Genomic DNA, 7,519 nt, shown 5'->3' on the forward strand with positions numbered 1-7,519 from the left:
ATTTATTTTATTTTTAAATATTTATTTTATTTTTTTATTTATTTTTTTGTGTTTTCCAACGGTTATTCCAACGGATCGCCGTTGGAATGAATTTTAAATTTCAACGGACAGCCGTTGTAAATACCGTTGTAACATTTCGACGGCGTTTCCAACGGATATTCCAACGGATATCCGTGGCAAATACCATTGTAAATCCGTTGGAATATTTCTAACGGATATTCTAACGGTCCCGTCGGAAAGTAGCCACGGATGTCCGTTGGAATTTCCGTTGATATATCCCGACGAACAAATCCGTTGGAATTCCGTTGAAAATATACCACGGAAAAACCGTTGGAAATCCGTTGAAATATTCCAACGGATGAAGGCGTTGGAATTCCGTTTGGAATTTGCCACGGAATTCCAACGGATCTGCGTTTCTAACGACTAATTTCCAACGGATATATCCGTTGGAAATCCGTTGGAAAAGTTGAATTCCAACGGATTTTCGGCCATTTCCAACGGATTTGCCGGTTGGAATTTGGGGTTTTTTTTGTAGTGGGTACCTACCAGGGTCCGAAACGAGAGGACTATCGGAGAGAGATAGACGATGATTCTGATCCAAGGGAAAATGAGCAGGTTTGCAGCCAAGTAGACCAACCTCGGAGATAATATAAAGAGCGTACTTCCGTTGACAAATGTAGATCCCGTCCTTGCTGTGTGCAACTTCCTACCCGAGAAAATACTTGAGCACGCCTAAGTGTACCTACCAGGGTCCGAAACGAGAGGACTATCGGAGAGAGATAGACGATGATTCTGATCCAAGGGAAAATGAGCAGGTTTGCAGCCAAGTAGACCAACCTCGGAGATAATATAAAGAGCGTACTTCCGTTGACAAATGTAGATCCCGTCCTTGCTGTGTGCAACTTCCTACCCGAGAAAATACTTGAGCACGCCTAAGTCCTTCATGTGGAAACAGGATCCAAGATAGGACTTGAAGGCATGTAAGGCAATGGAAGAATTTCCGGAGATAATCAAATCATCCACGTAGACGAGAACACACAAATGGACAGCACCATCGCGAAAAATGAAGAGAGAGTGATCCAACTGTGATTGAACAAACCCGTATTTGTGTAGGGCCGAACGAAGTTTCTCAAACCAGCATCTTAGAGCTTGACGGATTCCATACAATGACTTCCGAAAACGACAGACGTGACCAGGTTCGGGAGACTCAAAACCCGGGGGCATACGCATAAACACTTCCTCACGGAGATCACCGTGTAAGAAAGCATTATGGACGTCCATCTGATGTATCTCCCATTGCCGGATGCAGCAACAGCCAAGAAAGTGCGAACCGTAACCATTTTAGCGACCGGTGCAAAAGTCTCACCATAATCCAACTCGTCGACTTGTCGATTGCCTAAGACCACTAACCGAGCTTTATAGCGCTCAATCGATCCATCCGAGCGATACTTGATTTTAAAAATCCATTGGCAACCGATAGCTTTCTTGCCCGAAGGGAGAGGTTCAACGGACCATGTACGGTTGTTCTCTGAGGCGTCAATCTCACTCTGCATGGCTTCTTTCCATTTAGGATCGCAGATGGCTTCCTTATAAGAGCGGGACTCGGTTCCGTTGGTGACAGCAGCTAGGAAGACACGGTGAGCTGACGAAAATCTCGCACAATTAATAGAATGTGTAAGAGGATATGGGGTACCTGAAGAAAACTGAGGACCGAGTGGCATCGGGGACGGGCTCGAGGTGCAGATGGTGTTAATGACATAGCCCTGAAGACGTGTGGACGGAAATCAAGTTCTCTTCCCACGACCGAGATCCTCATCGGGGACAGAATCACAAGGCTGAACAGAACAGCCCCCCCTTGTCGTTGTCATCCTTACTGACCACCGGCGAAACATCATTAGAAGGCGAGACAGAACTATTCGAAACAGACACAAGAGATGGAACAACCTCGAGTGGAGAAGTAGTCGGTGCTGTGGAAACCAAAACAGGATCTTCTTCAAAGAGAACATGCCACGAGGTCGAGGAAGAAGGCAAAGCAGATGGAGATGCCGCCGAGGTTTCCAGGAAGGGAAACCTGTCTTGGCAAAAAACGACATCATGGGAGACAAAGAACCGACGTTTGTCAAGATCATAGACGCGCCAACCCTTCTTGCCCGGTGGATATCCTATGAAAACACAACGTATGCTCCGTGGAGCAAACTTGTCACCTCCATGACCTTTGTTATGAACGTAGCACAGGTGCTATCCCGAGCATGATTTTCCTACCCCCGAGGGGAAAGGGCCTTCCCTTTTGGGCCGGTTGTGGGCGAGGAGGGATTCGAACCCCCTGGAATCAGTATGGGGCTGATTGATGCAGTCCACGGTCCGAAGATGCTGATAATCCGACGTCAGAGATGTTGTCGCAAGTAGAAGACATCGAGAGATCGGGAAAAGAAAAATAAGATCAATGATTTTCGTGCTCTGATACCATGTCACAATGTGAAACACAACAAGAGAAGAGATTGGAAAAACTTGTGTGTATTGCTCACGATCGTGGCCTGTATATGTACATCTCAAAGATAAGATTAAATCTAGCTATACAAGGAGCGTATCTCTGACGAATCCAATATCAAAAGCAACTAACTCTATCATATATTATATACGCAGAATCTTTTTCGTCCAATACTTTATAATATCTGTACTCTATTAATTCTTTTTAATTTTTATTTTTCCGTAATTTTAAAATCTATTTTTAAATATACAATCACTTGTACTATCCAACGAATAATATGTTTTTGTAATTTTCTCCAATTCTCAGCTGACACAACCATAGATAAGACAACCATAAATAGGACCACACGTGCTTGTTTTTTAAATGGATAAGATGTAACAATTTATTAAATCACCAAGGAGAACGTGTTGAAATTTATTCAAAAAACCAAACAAGGATAAGGTTCTCGTGTGCCACGATACAGAGATAAGAGGCTGACATTTCCCACACTGTGGCGTTCGTTTGATTTTTTTTTTTTAATTTCGGATTTAAATTATTCCAAAATTAAACTCGAAGATATCCACTATCTCATTGGCCTGTTTAGGATTTGTCAAAAAAAAGGAAACTTTCTTTTTCGGTACGGATTTTAAAAATTTCCAACTTTGTATATTCGGAGAAATATGATACACTTTGAAGTGATGATATTATTGAATCACGTACAAGAAATATATACAGCAAGTAGTTCCTTAAGATAAGGAGATACATGTATCAGAGAAGATATGATTATATCTATAGTAACCAACATAATCTTATAGAATCATATAGAAGATATCCTAATAAAATAGTTTTAGGCATTAGGGTTTACCCATTTACCCTGGCCTGAGGATTCAATAGTAAATATTTGCGACACGCGATATTATGGTGGTGATGGGTGGAAACGCAATCGCTGCAATTGCGAAAACCGCTCCAACGAGCCTTTCGAAGTGAGTTTTGACAGTTTAGGTTTTATACCGAAGTGAGTTACAAGTTAACATTATTTTCTATTGAAAATACTCCACACACGATACAATAAACCAGAAATACCAAAACTAATTCTATTTCTTTGATACGAGTCAAATACACTTCAGTACTTTCCAAGTAGTACTCAACCCTCACCAATTTCACTCCCCCTGAATGAAACTTAGTATCACAAGAAATTCTACCAGCCCAAAGACACACTGTGCACAGCGCACACCACGTGTCACCCTAGAACTCGTCTAGGCACGGAGCGGTTCGCCTGTAATTTCAAGGCTCCCCCTCAAGTCGATCTCACCTTCTCTCAGTTCTCACTCACCGGTGTTTCCCTTACAAAAGATCTTTTTCAATGTCTCTCTCAAAAACCCTTTTTCTTGACAATCTCGACAACCATCCTAATGTCTCGTTCCTTGCATATATACGCCTTTCTTCTTTGATTCATCGAATATCCTCTTCATAAAAATTCTTCCTTTTCTTCTTGAATGTAGCTGCCTTCTTTCCGTTTTCCATTTTTTTTCCTTATGTGCTTTCCATGCTTAGCTCCACATTTCTATTTTCTTGTTTGATCTTCTAGATGCTGAATATGCACTTCCCTTGCTTCAACATTCTCTCCCTTTTTGACTTTCTGCTTAGACACACTCAAATTCACACAGATATGTAGTGTAATCCATGACAAACAGAAGATATATCTAACCAACCAGTTCAGTACACAATGGATAGACATACGAACAACAGAATTCGAAAAACATGAAAGCAACACCCGAAAGATGTCAGACAAGAAGCAACATGAAAGCAACATTCGGAAAAATGTCAGACACAAAGACATCAAAAGCAAGAAGCACATATGGTTAGCTCAAATCCAGCTCAAATCTACTTCATGAGAAACTGAAGTAGTATTCACTCAGATAGATCTTCTGTTGTATCAGCATCATCTTCATCACCAGAGTCGCTCATCAAGTCCTCAACTATATTCTCTTTTCCTTTGTCTGGAGTACTCGATGAGGGAACTCCTTCACTTTCTCCCCCTGTGTGGATAAGCAGACAATCAAAAACATTAGTGTAATCAGAAACAATGATCATACCTCGAAGAAGAATGCTGAGTATGCATTACTCTGAAACTCTGTCCAAAGAGCATGTTGACGCGCACGAATCTGAGCCACAACTTTGGTAACCTGCCTTTGCAGCTTCTCAACTTGAATAAGTTGCTTGTCATGTTTCAGAAGAAGAGTGAAGGTCTTGCTGCATAGTTGTGTCCGACTCATCTTTGCTTGTAGAACTCTAGACTCAATGACCAATGGCCGCTGAATCACCTCAGTAATCTCAGAATCTGCTAGAATTTCTGGACTTTGTCGCACAATGATGTTCTGAATTAGGCACGGATGGGGTAGCAAATAGCGCACTCTCATGTCAGCAGCCCTTGAGAGGATGTGACTATAGATAATCCTTCCCAGATTCACATCCTCTTTCCTCAGCAACTTGAATATCAGTAGGGCTAATTCGTCCTGTAGAACATCAGTTCTTCGAGTAGGCAACCAGTTCGTCTTTCCAATCAGATGCAGTACTCGACTTTCAAACTTAAGGCCAGCAATAGGGAGCTTCCCACTTCGATCACCAACATATTCTCCAGTCAGAGCCACTTCCAAATCCTCAAGTGTAGTTCCCTCTGGAAGATCTTCCAATCCCTGAGTTGAGTCATCAGGTGTGCCCAACAGTTTGTTGATGATGGTGGGAGAGAATTCAATGAATCTTCCTCTCACAAACGCCTTGTAATGCATGAAATCACCAGGGATATCGGTGCTAGGTGTTAGATTGGCATAGAATTCTCTTACCAACCCTTTACTGAATGAGCATGCATACGTTAGTGTTCCTGTGAGCTGTCGTTCTGCAAATAGATCCCAGACATGATTCTTCCGAAAGTCCATGACATTCACATTCCTTTCTGCAAGTACTTCCACTCCCTTGAATTTTTCGAATCTCTTCTTGGTCTCAGCAGACAAGAATTTCTCAGACAGTGGTTTGACACTCCTAACCTCTGTTTCATTACTCGGTATGCTTGATTCAGATGGTCCTTCTGAGTTCCCCTTCTTTGTTTTTCTGTGCATCTTTGCTCTTTTGGACCCTTGTGAGACCTTCTTCTTTCCTCTCGAAGTCTTAATCTGTTTCACGTTTGCTCTTGACCTAGCCTTTTGTTGCATAACAATCAAAGGACTATCTGAGTTGTCGGAACTTACTTGAACAGAGACTTCTGGGGCTCGGGATTGAGTCTCCATTACTGTATCCGCATCGTCTTCCTTTGACATTCCGTCTAAGGCTTCAGTAATGGTTCGGTCATCGCTCACTCCATCTTGTTCAACGATGTCATCATCCAACTGTTCTTGTATTTCTCCAGTTTCAGCTTGTTTATCCCCCTGAGTCTGAATATCGAAATCCAGAGAGTTGTCAGACCGAACATTTTCGCCATCGGGTTCTTTTTCTTCAACTACAGGTCCTTCCTGAGATGTTCTCACTTCAACATGCTCAGTTGTCAGATCCTTCTCAGAATTAGACCGAGCATGCTCACTTGAACCAGGTATCGATTGTTCCAGGAGTTGTGGCAGAGTATCCTTATCTTTGCTAGACTTTGTTTTTCTCCTCTTTGTCTGCAGCGGAGGCACTTCAGGGTCTGATTTCTCTGCCTCATCTGGGATTGCATGCTCCTTATTTCTAGTTTCCTGTTCTCGACCTGCATCCATGGTCACTGGTTCCTCGACTACTACAGGAAGATTTGGGTTACCTGTTTCACTAGCCTGTCGAGCGGCGTATCTCGCTGAGCGACGCTCCCCTTGTCTGATAACCTTCCCGATTTTCTTGTTCGCCATCTGTGAGGGAAGTTTCTTTCTGCAACCAAACCCGTGAATTCCGAACTTCCAAAATAGAGAGAGAAACGATCGTGGGTGTTTTAAGCAAGCGAGAAATTAGGGCATATTCAGAACCCCGTGTATTTAGTGCGAGAGATTCAAATTTTAAAAAAATAACCTGATTAAATTTCCATTCCCGCTGAATCACAATTTAGCATATTCAAATTACTAACCCTTCGAGATAATTCCAGGTCTGATAGTAGCAACAGAAACAAACCGAGAAAATACAAATAATAATAGAAAAATGATTAGGTTAGAGATACTAATCAGTAAGATACTCACATCGCAGAAATGTATCCGACTTGCAGTTGCACTTCACACATTCTCAGATGCTTCTCAAGCTTTACTCAGACTTAGATTATTTTGCAAATCAAACAGATTCTGAACTTCTAGGACGTTGTATCGATAGATCATTCCCACCATTAAGGTCCAGACTATCTCTTTTTGAGATATACTCATGTGAAACTCTTGTGAGTCACAGCGGAGTATTTAGAAACTGAAATTACCCAATGTTCCATGACAGAGGATTTTTTTTTTTTTTTTAAATTTCTATTTGCCCTTAGACCATCGTATAGAATGCTATCTCTCAACTTAGACCCGAGCACCTCATAAGTTTACTCATATCATGATTCCTTCGACAATTTTGTCTATTAGTGTACCATGACAGAGGAGCACCAGAATCAAGTTTATAAGTCTGCATTTGCGAGATGTACCTGAGAATCAGTGAAGTACTTCTGATCGTCGTGTTCATTCCTTTGACATTTGCTTCCACTGACTTCTACCCTTTCCTGCTCATTTTTCTTTTCAAAAACTTGAGAAACAGATCAAAGTTCCCCCACACCAAGGGATTTTTGTAAACTAACAAACCTGTTCATATCTAAAGGTTTAGTAAATATGTCAGCCAATTGTTTTTCAGTTGAAATGTACTCAATGATCAAGTTTTTCTTTTCAACTTGTTCTCTTAGAAAATGGTGACGAATCTCAATATGCTTAGTTCGTGAGTGTTGAACAGGATTCTTTGCAATATTAATAGCACTCGTATTGTCACAATAAGCGGTAAAGTAGGGTAAGTTAATACCGTAATCGAAGAGCGTTTGACGCATCCACATGAGTTGAGTGCAACAACTTCCCAAGGCTATGT

Source organism: Tarenaya hassleriana, unplaced genomic scaffold (genome assembly GCF_000463585.1).
Source record: "Tarenaya hassleriana unplaced genomic scaffold, ASM46358v1 Cleome42, whole genome shotgun sequence".
In the NCBI taxonomy this organism is placed as follows: Eukaryota; Viridiplantae; Streptophyta; class Magnoliopsida; order Brassicales; family Cleomaceae; genus Tarenaya; species Tarenaya hassleriana.